This window comes from Pleurodeles waltl, chromosome 5 (genome assembly GCF_031143425.1).
Source record: "Pleurodeles waltl isolate 20211129_DDA chromosome 5, aPleWal1.hap1.20221129, whole genome shotgun sequence".
NCBI lineage: Eukaryota > Metazoa > Chordata > Amphibia > Caudata > Salamandridae > Pleurodeles > Pleurodeles waltl.
Window position 1 is genome coordinate 102,534,344 of NC_090444.1, and position 16,504 is coordinate 102,550,847.

At 44.7% G+C, this 16,504-nt stretch overlaps 1 protein-coding gene across 1 annotated transcript in view; it reads right to left on the reverse strand.

The window, feature by feature from the left end:
* Nucleotides 1-13,401, reverse strand: part of LOC138295417 (clusterin-like) — a 271,036-nt gene extending 257,635 nt beyond the window's left edge. The window contains exon 1 of the mRNA XM_069233707.1: nucleotides 13,357-13,401. The gene's annotated coding sequence lies outside the window, so the exon portion shown is untranslated. The remainder of the gene's footprint in view (nucleotides 1-13,356) is intronic.
* Nucleotides 13,402-16,504: the final 3,103 nt, after the last annotated feature.

Genomic DNA, 16,504 nt, shown 5'->3' on the forward strand with positions numbered 1-16,504 from the left:
ACCCCTAAGGTAGGTCCTAGGTAACCCATAGGACAGGGTGCTATGTAGATAAAAGGCAGGACATTTACCTGTGCAGTTTATATGTCCTGGTAGTGTAAAACTCCTAAATTCGTTTTTACACTGCTGGGAGGCCTGCTCCTTTAAGCCTAACCTATATACTATTTGAGTGGTAGATTCTGATCTGAAAGGAGTAACAAGGTCATATTTAGTATGGCTAGAATGGTAATACAAAATCCTGCAAACTGGTGAAGTTGGATTTAATATTACTATTTTAGAAATGTCACTTTTAGAAAGTGAGCTTTTTTCTGCACTTAAATCCTTCTGTCCCTTACAATCCACATCTGGCTGTGTTAGTTGACAGTTCCCTTGTGCATTCCAGTCAGACAATCCCCAAACACAGGAGGCTCAGTCACACTTGCACACATCTGCATATTGAATGGGTCTTCCTGGGCTGGGCGGGTGGAGGGCCTGACACTTACATGTCAAAGGACAGAAGCCTGCCCTCACACAAAGGACTGCCACACCCCGAACTGGGCCCCTGGCAGACAGGATGGAACTGAAAGGGGACCTTGTGCACTTCTAAGCCACTCCTTGAAGTCTCTCCCACTTCAAAGGCACTATTGGTTATTCAAGAAGGGTCTCTGACCCTACCAACTCAGACCCTTCTGGACAAAATACCACTGGAGAAGAAACCCTGGAGCAAAACCTGCAACCTGCCAAGAGGAACTGCCTGGCTGCCCAAAGGACTCACCTGGCTGCTTTTCTGCAAAGCACTGCTGCCCTGATGTTGCCATGCTGCTTTGCTGTCACACTGCCCCCTGGATCGATGCAAAGCTGAGCTGGAACGACGTAGCCCGACTTCCTGAGAGGAATTGACGCAGCACCTGGGGTGCAGCAGAAATTTCCACACATCCCCCACCGGATCGATGTAGCCCGTGACTTCGTCCTGCACACCCAGGATTTCAACGCATCATCCTCAGGGCGTCTTGAAAACTCCACAACCCGAAGGGGATCCCAGTCTACGCACTGGAAATCGAAGCAAAGCCTGCCCTGCGTGAAAACTCAACGACGCATCGTCTGTGTGCACTGGAAAAATCAAACCACATCTCCCCGTTTTCCAGGCAACTTCTCCTCTGCAGTCCCTTGTGGAGAATTTGAACGCAAACCAGGTACTTTGTGCTTGCAAGTGAGAATTGTTGCTTTTTAAGAACTAAAGACTCTTTATATAATTTTCTAAGTGATATTTCGACGTGTACTTATTGAATCTTAATTGTTTTGACCTGCATTTATCCAGATAAATATTATATATTTTTCTAAACACTGTGTGGTGTATTTCTGTGGTCCTATACTGTGTTATTGTATGATTTATTGCACAAATACTTTACAAATGACCTTCTAATTTAAGCCTGACTGCTCAGTGCCAAGCTACCAGAGGGTGGGCACAGGATAATTTGGATTGTGTGTGACATACCCTGACTAGAGTGAGGGTCTTTGCTTGGACAGGGGGTAACCTGACTGCCAACCAAAGACCTCATTTCTAACAGAAAGGCTTTGAACACTAGCATCCTTAAACATGACCTTGTGTGCGCAAATGATATGGCAGCTTCAAGGGGGAATGTTTTTCCAACTCATCAGGCAGCAGAAAGAGCTGTACCATTGATTTTATTTTTATGTCTTTGGAGCTCATACAAACCTATATAGACTTTAAGGTAATACCGCATTGTATAAGTGACCATAATGCTTTAGTATCAACTCTGAATGCACAGATTGCCAAACCCCCTAATAATAACGACAATAAGATAATGTATCCAAGAAAAGGGGGACTAGAATTAAATGGGATAAGGTTAAACTCGATCTTCTGAATGCCCAGATAATTTCACAAATTCTACCTACTGTATTAAGGTGCCCTGACGATAGTGTAGATGTATCTACAATCCCGAAAGAGTTTGGTATTTTATGTAGCGTTTTCAGTAAAACTGTCTTTTGACAATTCTAAAAAGGACAGGAGACCATGTATATGGTTTGACACCGCATGCAGTCAGGTGCATAAACAATTGAAAAACTCCTTAAAAATTGACCTAGATAAACTAGTAAAGTCAAAGCTGCAAAACTTAATTATAAAACTATGATAGCGAAAGGGAAAGAGGTGATCCAGATACAAGCCTGGGAGGACCTTATAGTAGCAGCTAACTGGAATGATAATTCATCCTTTTCGGAAATTGAGTCACCCTTTTTTCTGAGCAAGACGCCATATCATATGATTCCCAAATTCTGTCTGACTTATGGGTAGCACACATCTAGGACATGTTTAATAGTTGAATCTAGTGTAATAACTGATATAATCGATACTGTTGATCCCTTGTGGCAGGCTAACCACACCCAGGAATCTACCCTAGTTATTGAGGTAAATGAGGTGGTAGCAGTGCTTGGGAAATGTGTTGAGATGAAGGCCCCAGGACCAGATGGTGTACCGGTCGATTTATTTTAATCAAAACCTGAAATATGGGCGCCCTTCCTGAAAATGTTTTCAAGGGAGTAGTTTCTGGACAAATTCTGGAGTCTTGGAAAATGGCCATAATCATCCCAATTTTTTAAAAGGAAGGTCAGCATTCACCATCTTGTTATAGGACTATATTATTAATAGATTCCAGAGTGAAAATACTATGCCGTGTACTCCTAGCAGGGTTGGAATCCTGGGCTATTGTGAACAATATTTTATCTAATGTACAATATGGGTTCAGACCTGGCGTGGGTACCATTTACCAGTGCTTAAACTTTTATCTTTTGGCAGGAAAATGTATAATGGTGAAGGAAGAGGTGCTACACAGGTAATTTGTTGATTTATCCTGCACTTTTGATAAGGGGAATGGGTCAAAGCTCTGGTCACTGATGGAGAAGATGGGGGTTAAAGCTGAAATGCTCATTGTAATCAAACATCTACACCAAGGTCTAACTGTTAAAGTCCGTTACGACAGGTTAGTTAAACAACCTCCCATTTTAGGTCTTCCCGAGGGGTACGACAGGGCAGCATCCTTGCCCTGTTTCTTTTTTTATTATATGTAAATGGAATCACTGTAGGAGGCTGGCCTGACTTGTAGTGGGTACCAGAGGTACTTACACCTTGTGCCAGGTCCAGTTATCCCTTATTAGTGTAGAAGAGGTGTTTCTGGCAGCTTCGGCTGTTAGAAGGTAGCTATGGCAAAGCAACTTAGGCTGAACTAGGAGACATGTAAAGCTCCTACTATACCATTGGTGTCATATGCACAATATCATAAGAAAACACAATACACAGATATACTAAAAATAAAGGTACTTTATTTTTATGACAATATGCCAAAAGTATCTCAGTGAGTACCCTCAGTATGAGGATAAGAAATATACACAAGATATATGTACACAAACCAAAATTATGCAGGTTATAGCAAAAGGAAGTAATGCAAGCAATGTAAAGTTACAGTAGATTGCAATAGGAGCACATAGGTATAGGGGCAACACAAACCATATACTCCAAAAGTGGAATGCGAACCACGAATGGACCCCAAACCTATGTGAGCTTGTAGAGGGTCGCTGGGACTGTAAGAAAACAGTGAGGGTTAGAAAAATAGCCCACCCCAAGACCCTGAAAGGTAGGTGTAAAGTGCACCTACTACCCCCAGAGAGCACAGAAGTCGTGATAGGGGGATTCTGCACGAATAACAAACACCAGCAATGCAACAACAGTGGATTTCCGGACCTGAGTACCTGTAAGACAAGGGGACCAAGTCCAAGAGTCGCGACACTGTCGAGAGTGGGCAGGAGCCCAAGAAATGCCAGCTGAGGGTGCAAGGAAGCTGCCACCTGTTGGAAGAAGCTTGGTGTTCTGCAAGAACGAAGAGGACTAGGAACTTCCCCTTTGGAGGATGGATGTCCCACGTCGTGAAGAAGCTTGCAGAGGTGTTCCCACGCAGAAAGACCACAAACAAGCCTTGCTAGCTGCAAGGGTCGCAGTTAGGGTTTTTGGATGCTGCTGTGGCTCAGGAGGGACCAGGATGTCGCCACTTGGATGAGGAGACAGAGGGGGTGCCCAGCAAGTCAGGGAGCCCTCACAGAAGCAGGCAGCACCCACAGAAGTACCTGAACAGGCACTTAGAAGAAAGAGTTAACCGGAGTCCACCCGAAGTCACAAAATGGAGAAGGTTGTGCACTGCAGGAAGGAGTGTCGGGGACCCAGGCTTGGCTGTGCACGAAGGAAATCCTGGAAGAGTGCACAGGAGCCGGAGCAGCTGCAAATCACGCAGTACCCAGCAATGCAGTCTAGCGTGGGGAGGCAAGGACTTACCTCCACCAAACTTGGACTGAAGAGTCACTGGACTGTGGGAGTCACTTGGACAGAGTTGCTGAGTTCCAGGGACCACGCTCGTCGTGCTGAGAGGGGACCCAGAGGACCGGTGATGCAGTATTTTGTTGCCTGCGGTTGCAGGGGGAAGATTCCGTCGACCCATGGGAGATTTCTTCAGAGCTCCTGGTGCAGAAAGGAGGCAGGCTACCCCCAGAGCATGCACCACCTGGAAACAGTCGAGAAAGCCGGCAGGATGAAGCGATACAAGGTTGCTAGTAGTTGTCTTGCTACTTTGTTGCGGTTTTGCAGGCGTCCTGAGCAGTCAGCAGTCGATCCTTTGGCAGAAAGTGAAGAAGGATATGCAGAGGAACTCTGGTGAGCTCTTGCATTCGTTATCTGGTGAGATCCCCAAAGCAGAGACCCTAAATAGCCAGAAAAGGAGGTTTGGATACCTAGGAAGGAGGATTGGCTACTAAGAGAGGTAAGAGCCTATCAGAAGGAGCCTCTGACGTCACCTGCTGTCACTTGCCACTCAGAGCAGTCCAGTGTGCCACAAACACCTCTGTTTCCAAGATGGCAGAGGTCTGGGACACACTGGAGGAGCTCTGGGCACCTCCCCTGGGAGGTGTAGGTCAGGGGAGTGGTCACTCCCCTTTCCTTTGTCCAGTTTCGCGCCAGAGCAGGGCTGGGGGATCCCTGAACTGGTGTAGACTGGCTTATACAGAGATGGGCACCATCTGTGCCCATCAAAGCATTTCCAGAGGCTGGGGGAGGCTACTCCTCCCCAGCCTTCACACCTATTTCCAAAGGGAGAGGGTGTTACACCCTCTCTCAGAGGAAGTCCTTTGTTCTGCCTTCCTGGGCCAGTGCTGCCTAGACCCCAGGAGGGCAGAAACCTGTCTGAGGGGTTGGCAGCAGCTGCAGTGGAGACCCCGGAAAGGCAGTTTGGCAGTACCCGGGTTCTGTGCTAGAGACCCGGGGGATCATTGAATTGTCCCCCCAATGCCAGAATGGCATTGGGGGGACAATTCCATGATCTTAGACATGTTACATGGCCATGTTCGGAGTTACCATTGTGACGCTGTACATAGGTAGTGACCTATGTACAGTGCACGCGTGTAATGGTGTCCCCGCACTCACAAAGTCCAGGGAATTTGCCCAGAACTATGTGGGGGCATTTTGGCTAGTGCCAGGGTGCCCACACACTAAGTACCTTTGCACCCAACCTTCACCAGGTGAAGGTTAGACATATAGGTGACTTATAAGTTACTTAAGTGCAGTGGTAAATGGCTGTGAAATAACGTGGATGTTATTTCACTCAGGCAGCACTGGCAGGCCTGTGTAAGAATTGTCAGAGCTCCCTATGGGTGGCAATATAAATGCTGCAGCCCATAGGGATCTCCTGGAACCCCAATACCCTGGGTACCTCAGTACCATATACTAGAGAATTATATGGGTGTACCAGTATGCCAATGTGAATTGGTAAATTTAGTCACTAGCCTGTTAGTGACAAATTTGGAAAGCAGAGAGAGCACAACACTGAGGTTCTGGTTAGCAGAGCCTCAGTGAGGCAGTTAAGCATCACACAGGGAACACATACATGGCACATACTTATGAGCATTGGGGCCCTGCCTGGCAGGGTCCCAGTGAATCATAGACTAAAACAACATATATACAGTGAAATATGGGGGTAACATGCCAGGCAAGATGGTACTTTCCTACAATCACCAAATATTTGGCTGAAGTAGAGAAGGATTTCCCCTATATAGGCTCCCAACCGATACCCATCCTCCTTTACGTGGACAACGCTGTACTAATAGCTCATTCGGCAAATATTATTGGAGTCCTTTCACTCTTGTATGAGTGATTTGGATTTAAAAGTCAATCACAATAAATCCTTTATAATGGGCAGCTGCCCCTGTAAGACAAATTCAGAAATGTTTGTAATGGGGAATGCCAAATTGGGGAAGGTGAAAGACTTTAACTATTTGGGGATCATCTTCAGCTCTAGTCTCAAATGGAATTCACTCTTGAATAATGGGGTAAAACACTTTAAGAAAAACATGGAGGCTATTCTTAGATTTTCACAGAGGTTGGGGAGGAAGCACATCAAAGAAATGCTGATTCTTTATAAAACCAAGGGCCAGATGTAGCAAATTCCGATTTTGCGAATCGGAAATTGCGAGTCGGTGCGACTCGCAATTTCGGATTCACAAAGTCAGATGCAGAACGGTGTCTCAGACACCGTCTGCGAATCTCAATGGGGTCGCAAAGACCCCATTGAGATTCCCTGCACTCACAGGGATGGTGGCCTGCTGGAGACAGCAGACCTCCATGTCTGTGACTGCTTTTTAAATAAAGCAGTTTTTTTTTTGTATTACAGCCCGTTTTCCTTAAAGGAAAACGAGTTACAATACAAAAAAAATAACGAAACCATTTGGTTTCCGTTTTTCAGAGTAGGCAGTGGTCCACTGGACCACTGCCTGCTCTGAAAAAACATTACCGTCGACATTCACAAAGGGGTAGGGGTCCCATGGGGACCCCTTCCCTTTTGCGAATGGGTTACCACCAGTGTGACACTGGTGGTAACTGCAAATTGCTTTGCAACCGCGTTCGCGGTCACAAAGCAATTCTGCATCGCGGTGCGAGTCGCAAATAGGAATGGAACACCGCTTCCTATTTGCGAGTCGCATTCCCATTTTGCGAGTCGGTACGGACTCGCAAAATGGGAATGAGCATCGCGATGTGCGTTTTGCATGGCGCAAACTGCGATTTTCGCAGTTTGCGCCACGCAAAACGCTACCTACATCTGGCCCTAAATGCATTTCTGCTGGGTCTTATGGGTTAGGTCTATTGGGATACTCAAATCTGCTGCACTCCAACGCGCAGAGAATTGTTTCATTTGCAGACTATTGATGAGTCTGGGGTACTTAGATGATCAGTTGGCCCTTGCACGCTGCTATTATGGATTAAATCCTGGACTAACCCTGAGGCCCACTTAGGTCCTGTATTATGGATTGTCTCTCATTAGATGATGTGGCACGACTTCCTTGGTTCCTAACTGAGATTAACTTTCGAGGCCATAGGCCTGAATGAATTGTTTGACAACCCTCATCAAATTACTAGTCTTAGCAAGGTAGAGGTTAAAACTTGTTTTTAACATACTGTAAAGATACAAGATTAAGGAGGGCCCAGTCCATGGCTTCATTGAAAAAACATGTTGAGACTGTGACTACATATTGTGTGGCATCATACCTCGTTTGGATAGTGAATCCCATACACCGAAGTTATCTTACTCTTTTCAGGCTATGTATGATTCATTATAGGGTAGCTTTTCCTTTGTGTAATACCTATAAGCACAATCTACCTCTTTGTAATTGAGACCAAGTTTCTTCCCAAAGCACAAGCCACTTTATACTTTTCTGTCCTTTATACAGAGTTTTTGGGCAAGATTTTTAAAATCACAGTTTTAAAGAAATCCAAGTTGAGAATGTACAAAGAAAGCTTGACTTTTTTTTACAGAAACTCCCTACCCCAGAAACATGTTATGTGGCATTAAACTTTATTAGGAAGGCTATTGATTTAAGGAAAAGATTTGTAATTTTGTTCTCTTGTTTATGCTGCAAACAGGTATTCTCTTAAGCTTGGTGTAGTGTTCATTAGGTCTTCTTTTGAAGGTCGCTTTAGATTGTTTTAAAAACTTTTTTTAATTTTCTATTTTATTAATCTATTCTGATCTCTAGTAATTTCTGTATGTTTTATGTATTTAAAAACGAAGGGTTTTTTATGTACATTTATTTTATGACTTTTGTGTCCAGTAGGCCAAATTAAGTATTTTCTGACTTGACTTGACTTGACTGACATTCCAGCGACTGGTATCTGACTTGGAACCTCTAGTAAGTGGAACTGCAGCTTTTCAAAAGCTTTTCTCCCCGTACTGCAGCTTTGGTGTATGCAAATTTATATAGCAAAGCCACACACCCTCAAGTTGGTGTACATCAGTTTAAGTGGTTGTATCTGACTCGAGCCGGACCTCTATTAACAACAAGCAGAACTGCAGCTTCTTGAAGAATATCAATGCTCTTGCATTCAACCCAGAGGGACACCAACTTGTGAGGGACTGGTAGTAATGACTAGTGGAACTGCAGCTTCATGTAAGATTGTCAGTGCTTTTGCATCTGACTCAATAGGGACACCGTAATGAATACTGCACCTGTGACTTTGTGTAAGAATTTTCAGGCTTTTAATGCTTTTGCATTGGGCTAGAATGAGGCATTATGTTCATAGATGGGGACTTTGTAACAAGGGGAAGGGATTGTGCAACACACTGTGATTCTGAACAAATCACGTAATCGCCTCATGCTAAATATAAAATATGTCCTTGTGTTATGTAACTGCGGTCATGCAAAGCATGCTCCAATACCTTCGGGTCAAGTTTGTGCTATTTAAAGCTGCAAAAAGAAAATGTTTGACTCCGGAGGGAACTGAAGCTTCATGAAATATTTTCAATGCTTTTGCATTTGGGTTGTGAGGGAAATCTAGTAATGATTAGTTGAACCGCAGCTTAATGTGGGAATTTCAGTGCTTTTGATTATGACTCAAGAGGCACACCTAGTAACAACTTGTGAACTGCACCTTCATGAAACAATATCAATGCTTTTACATATGACTTGAGAGGGACACCTAGTAAGGATATATGAAGCAGTTGAATCTTACTCAAGAGAGACATTTAGGGCCTCATTACAAGTCTGACGGTCACTAGACCGCCAGATTTGTGGATGACAATCAGACCGCTGCCAATGCCGCGGTCCGACCTCCACATTACAACCCTGGTGGTCGGGCCACCGGGGAACTGCCAGTTCCTAGGTAGTGGTCCTAATCAGCCAGGGAAGTGCTGGAAGCAGAGCTGCCGTAGGGATTACGACCTCTTTCTCTGCCAGCCTTTTCAAGGCAGTAGCACCGCCATGAAAAGGCTGGCGGAGGAAGGGTGCAGGGGGCCCCAGGGTGCCCCCTGCACTGCCCATGCACCTGGCATGGGCAGTGAAGGGCCCCCCCTGGCCAGCGCTGTCGCAATGTTCACTGTCTGCCTTGCAGACAGTAAATATTGCAAGGGTGCTCCTGCACCCTACAGGCTACAGCATTGCTGCCGGCTCGATTACGAGCCAGAGACAATACTGTAGCCTGTTTGCTGCTAGGCCAGCGGGCGAAAACTCAGGTTTCTGCCCTTTGACCTTTCGGGAAACTCTTAATGGCACTGGCATGGAGGTCGCCACGTAGGCGGCAGCCAGTCTGTCTGGAGTTTGGCAGACGGGGTTTCCATCTGCCAAACTCGAAATAGGGCCCTTAGAAACATTATTGCAGCTTTCTGATGAACATGTTAAGCAGTTGTTTCTGATTTGTACCAGGACCACTAATAATGTTTTGAAAGGTGGCAGTCTTCTTAAAGACTTCACACTCTTTCTTCTGACTGGAGAAGGATATCTAATAATTACTTGAGGTACAGGAGCTATTTGAAAGGCCAAACATTTTGGCTTTGCCAGTGCTTGGGTGAAAAGTTTTTACATTTATTTTTAGTTTCTGCTTAAAGCACCCTCATTGGTCCACGATGCCACTTCCTTTTGCTTTGCTTCCTCTTTGACTTCTCCTTCAAGTGCTACTGTGTTCCCCCCGAACCATCTAGTTAGTTCTTTAAAAAATGTGGTTTTACATTTTTTTGACAGTCCGCGCCTTCCTTAAAGTGTCATGTAAAAATACATTTACATGACAAATGTATAGATTAATTTTAGATGTAGAACACCGTAAACAAATTCAACAGCTCAATTAATGTAATTTTGAATTACGTATTTAATTAGTTTAAATATATTACATTAAATTACAAATAATTTTCATAAAGATTAAAAAAATCCACTTAAGTAAAAAATTAAAAATTTGCTTTTGTTTTAATATTGATTAAACACTATGTATGCAATTATTTTAAATTAATTTAATTATATTTTAATAAAAATGAATATTACATTTTTGTTTACATTTGAAAATGTATTAAAATATTTGAAACAAAATAATACATTTTTTATTTTATTTTTTTAAACATTACATTAAATGTATTTTGTTTTTTAAATATTTGAAATAAATTAAAAGCAATATGACCACGGCACACAGAAATGTACAATCCAATTTCGTATTGAGGAAAAGTATCCCCGGTAGTATGATTCAGGATGTGGAGAACAAAGTATGAAGGTCCCAAGTTGGTATTTCACAATGTCTTTAATCGTAGGCACAGTTTGCCACAGGATTATGTCGTCTTCGAGATACAGCCAACACGTGTTTCGTCACTCAGGTGACTTCATCAAGGCTGGGCCGTCCGGCCAAGAGAATGAGTTTTGGAGAAAACCTATGGTAAGATAAGTGGGCCTTATGTCGTAGGTAGAAATCTTGTGGTATAGATTGTGTGTAGGAGGAAATACCTCACAGCAGTCGGTTTGTAGGAATCCAGTGGTAACGGGGTAAATTTGCGAGGTCCTGATAAGCCTTGGGTCAAAACCCTGCGTGTATCGTGGAGCACCTGAAAAGTCTGTCATTACATCAGATCATGATGAAGATAGCCAGGAGTTTATTCCCGCAAAGCAGGGCAACCAGGACAGCACCATGTCCAGGTTATTTGTGGTTTTGCTTTCATTTGGAGAGTCACCTTCCGATGAGAATGTCGAATTTGGACATTTATTTGTTAGTTATGGAATTTATTTTGAAACTTTCATTATGGATTTCTTTCCTTTGGAATGATTCTAGTTAAAACTCACTCCCTAGACTCAAGCACTAATGTTGTTATTTTATTCACATTCTCATTTTGCAGACTCCCAATACCCTTTAATCCCATTCCCTTTTTTCACTCAATCCATTTTCTTCAAACTATTAGATCTTAGTTTTTTTATCCATTTGGTACCTGAACTTTGTTTTGGTTTTACTTATATGTGTTTTGAGTGAGAATAACTGTTGATGTTGGCTTGACATTTTAAATTGCTGCTGCCCCCGTAAGTACATTTAGCACAAATGACAACATGGAATGTACATTATTAATTGTTTTAAGATCAGTACACATCAAATGAGGAAATGCATATTGTTTATTTGAAATATTTTATTGTGAAGGATATTTTATTATGAAAGAAGTGCTGGTATGTTACGTGACTCTATATACATGCTGTTGAATACTGCACTAATAAGAAGGGATGGGGCCACGTGGGTGAGAACAGTCCAGCCCGAACTGCCCGTCAAGGTCCTTATTGAACCAGAAAACAAGTAATCAGGGGCTGGTTTCGCCCTGATTAGGGCTCCTCAGTCGGGTATAACTTCATTCCAGTGGCACGCTGAGCAAGGGACCCACGCCTGAGCATACCCTTTCCACCTCAGGCCTTACATCAAACACACAAAAAGTGATGGGAGGAATGCTTGCAGTTTGTCTAAGCACTGGCAATCGCTCACATTATTTTGCTCATCATGCCACCTCAGTTGGGCCCAGCCATATGTAAATCAGCCTTGACCTTGCTCCTATAGGATATCTCCAGACCAGACTGCCAGGTCAGTTCCTCCCTGAACCTGGACACTAGCAACCTAACACCACTTTCACCCTGATTAAGGCTCACCATTCAGGTATAGCTTGGTTCAAGTGGCACAGTGAGCAAGGGACCCACGTCAGGGCATACACCTGCAACCTAGGGCATTGCATCAGAAACACAGTGTGCACTTTGCCATTCCATGCAGTCCAGTTAGTCTGACACAGGCCAGCATCTTTGTTGAAACATTACATCCTTTAGCTACATCAAGCAACGTAATGCTATATGCTACCACATATCTACAATGCACAAGTTATAATCAGTGTACCACCTGCTATCACAGTCTTCTGAATGTAAAGTGCTGTAAGGAGGCCATGTACTGTTCTCCCTTAAAACTCTCTGGTAGTGTGATTATATTTATTATTATATGATGTACTGTGATACACAGTTAAGTCACACTAGGGTTCAACCTCAGAAGGATGAAAGCCTTAGCTTCTCAGCTCGAGGAGTATTGCTGGAAAGGTGCTGCAGTTACATGTTTGCAGGTCCATCCCAGGAAAGTCTTTTGCTGTTTCATTTTCCGTGGGCACGTCAGTAATTCGCCAGTACTCATTTGTAGGTGCAGTACAATTCTGCATTGCGGATAGTCAGCACTTCTCAATTTTTTCTATTCTTTTATCCACAGGTAAATCATTTTCCTGGTGGAGACACTCCGTGCCCCATAAACACCACGGCGTTTAGGGTTGCTGTGATCCTCTCCTTTACTCCAGCACTTGGATCTACCAAATACGTAACAATTTCCAGAAGATGTGATCGCATGTGACAGTTCATGGACCAGGGATGTAACTTGGTCAGTAAGATTAGGTGGGTTGTGAGCTTCACATTTCTGGACAATCAGGATGGCATATACTGTTAAAATAAATTACACAAGAAGCAGGATGCACGAGAGGGGTATAAAAGGCAGTGGAAAGGGAGAGAAATGCGGATTGGGAGGAGCACTCAGGCCCATATTTATACTTTTTAGCACCGCATTTGCGTCATTTTTTGACACCTCACCATACCGGACTGAAAGCACCTCTACCCAACTATTCTTCAGAATATACATTTATTCGGGTGTGCAACACCCCAAACAGCCCTCTCAAGCTACGCCCCTGTCACGGACTATCAAGAAGAACCAAGCCTTAAAACACCCCCAACTCGTGCATAACATTTTATCAAAATCATATTGCACACTAAAAGCACGGATAAGTACAAGTTTACTTATGTGAATAAATTGCACTCATAAATCCAGACATCTGTGCTTGTTACACAGGTTAACAGAAATGGTTTTGTGAAGCAGGCCGATAGCTCTGCTGCGAGTGCATTGACCCACTCGACTATGAATATAGTGCACAGCAATATAAAGAGCTGGCTAGCATCAGCAGCGAGCCCCGAGACGCCTCCGGTACCCACCGCATTAATCAATCACCCGAGTGCTGGACCGATCCTCACCTGGGCAGTTGTCTGAGCCGCGGAGGCTGTTCCTTCTCTCCTCACTATGCGCAGAGGACCTCTCGTACCTGGGAGATGCTCGGGTTATTTATAACTCCCCAGAACCCGTGAGTCAGCAATGAGTCAGATTTGCCGGAAGGCGGAGCCCGCAACTCACCGCTAGAGGGTGCTGCAGGGCGATCTATGTCTTCTCTCAAACCCTAAGGGGTTTTGATGTTACTTTCTGCATTGTAAAAGTTATGAGCGAAGTGTTTCTCTAGGAGAAAATAGATCCGTATTCCTTTTATTAACCCACTTTATTTGGCTAACATGTATGCTTGTGCGTACTTTCACCCGCAGCGCATAGAATAATAACAATAACGGACACCAGTGGTTAAATATGTGTACAGTGCGTGTTGCATTGTCTCGTTATTGTGTAACTCTATACATAACACGTGCTAATGTCGGCCAAGTTGGCCATTTCAGTGGCACTAATATAAACGCTTAGATAAACTTACTAAAGCGTTTACGAAATACAGACTGCAGTTTTTTTTTATGTATTGATGGTTTGTGCACAGATGCATCTTGGGAAATTCGTGGTAAGCACTTTTGGAGACTCTCTTTCTGCCATAATTTTCTGCCAAAACTTGAGATGTCATCACAATAACACAAGCAAACGTTTTCTTTCACAACCAGCTCTTTTAAATCCTAGAATATTTCTCAGGTTGAGACAAATTCACACATTCAACAAACACAACCATTTAAAAAAAAAAATAAAGTAAGACTTCGCTCACACACAGTGAACCAACCTATGTTGCTGAAGAACCCACTAAATAAACACGTTTGTGGGGAAGGCCATTAAAATCTAGTGAGGCTTGGGAAAGAGATAGAAAAACAAACAGAGGCCTTGGAGAGGACACATTACATGTCTGGAAGTATGCCATGAGGCAAACATGTACTTTGGAAAGAAGCCGTTAAACAATCAGAGAACTTTCTGATCTGGGCCTTTACACTTGGAGAAAAACGCCCATGCCCTCTGGCCTAGGCACGGTGTGTGTGCCAATAGAGACGCCAACATTATTGAGAAGGTGGTGGGGAAAATGTGGACGTGACGTGATTATTATAACACCTCTGTCTCTGGGCAGGTTGGCGGGGCTGAGGCTACCGCCCTACCATGTTCTTCGGTTAATTCCTCCGAGCAAAGACAGCCCTGGGAGGGGCCGAGAAGTCTGCCCCCTTGGGATATATGCAGCCAGTGCCACCAGGGGCAGCTCTCAGCGTTTTGAACAGTTGCAGCACCAAGGCTGGGATTTCCTATTGCGTGTCCATTCTCACATTTTTGGGGCCTGTGTGCCGGCTTAGAGCATTGTCAGTACGGTTACGGCTCCAAGTGACAAAGACCTAATAGATAATCACTATATCTCAACACACAGGGCTCTGAGTGACAGCAACTGGACGTTTAGGAAAATCTTCAGATGGACCTCCGCCGAAACCAGAAAGACAATCACCCATGCCCTCGTCACAAGCTGTCTGGACTACAGAAACACACTATACGCAGGTACCACCGCAAAGCTTCAGAAACGTCTACAACGCATATAGAACGCCTCCGCTCGCCTCATCCTCGACATCCCTCGCCACAGCCACATATCCGCCCTCCTGAAACACCTGCACTGGCTCCCCGTCAACAAGAGGATCACCTTCAGGCTCCTCACCCACGCACACAAAGCACTGCACAACATGGGCCCCGAATACCTCAACAGCCGCCTCTCGTTCTACACGCCCACCTGTCAGTTCCGCTCAGCCAGCCTCGACCTCGCCACCGTCGCCCGGATCCGCAGAACCACCGCCGGAGGAAGATCTTTCACCTACCTGGCAGCTAAAGCATGGAACTCCCTCCCCGCCCATCTAAGATCTACCCAGGACCATCTCGCCTTCAGGAAACTCCTCAAGACATGGCTTTTCGAGCAGCAGTAACTTCCCCCCCCCCCCACCAGCGCTTTGAAACCCTCTCGGGTGAGTAGCGCGCTCTATAAATGTTCTGATTGATTGATTGATTGATAGGTACTGATGGAATGTCACCCAAGCCAGAACGATGTCAGAACTGCAATATTAATTCACTCATCCGCCGATACATTTCTCTCAATGGCTTAACTTACTTGCACTGGACATCTGTCTGTAATCTACATATCATTCATGCCTTGACTGTACATTTTCTGTGACCAATGACAGGCTGCATTATTTTCCACTGCTGAATATGTTCTGCGGGGAATGGAAGATTGCGCTTCTTGACTCCTCTGAGAGAAGGGAGCTTGCTTTGCCACTTCCACAGTATATATCTGTTCTGTCCAGAAGCAGGTGCCCTTTTGGCTGCCTAGCTCCAACGCAGGCACCCTTGCACCATCGTGCAAGGGTAACTGCGTTGCCCGCAGGATTGTTTTTGTGCATGAAGGGCCAACACATGAGAGGCTTTACCTCTTTCTAGGTGTGCTCTGCAGCACACATAGAAAAAGGAAAACTGAGGAGAAATAAAGGTATTTCTTATTGTTACGCCTCTCCTGGGTGACGTATCGTTTTGGCTCATTCCTAGGTTTACAAGTTCTTGTAACTCTGGGAATGCATAAAAATCCCTGGATGTTGCATGGGAACACCAATGCAACACCAATCGAATTGCCTCCCTGGTGCAGAGTAATGTAACGCACCAATTTGCACCGCGTTACATTACTCAATACTTATAAAGCCACACATCGGGCCTTGCGTGGCTTCGTGTATCGCACTTAAGGTTTGCATCGCTCTTCCACCACGCTGTGTGGTGCCAGAGCGACGCAAACCAGGCCATTATTATGGCCCAAATTACATATTGAACAACTTGCGTAACATGCCCTTTTAAAGGAGGTACCATTCCACAATATTTGATGTGAGGTGCAGAGATTTGTAGCCCTAAAGAAGGAGGCAATATGTTTTTGCTCATCCACACACAACTTTGCTCCCGGCGGTTGTAATCCCCCAGGGCAGCGCTGCCCAGGGGATTACGAGTCCCCCTCCCGCCAGCCTTTTCATGGCGGTATGAACTGCCATGAAAAGGCTGGCGGAAAGGGGAGTCGCGGGGCCCCTGGGGGCTCCTGCACTGCCCATGCCTCTGGCCATGCCTCTGGCATGGGCAGTACAGGTG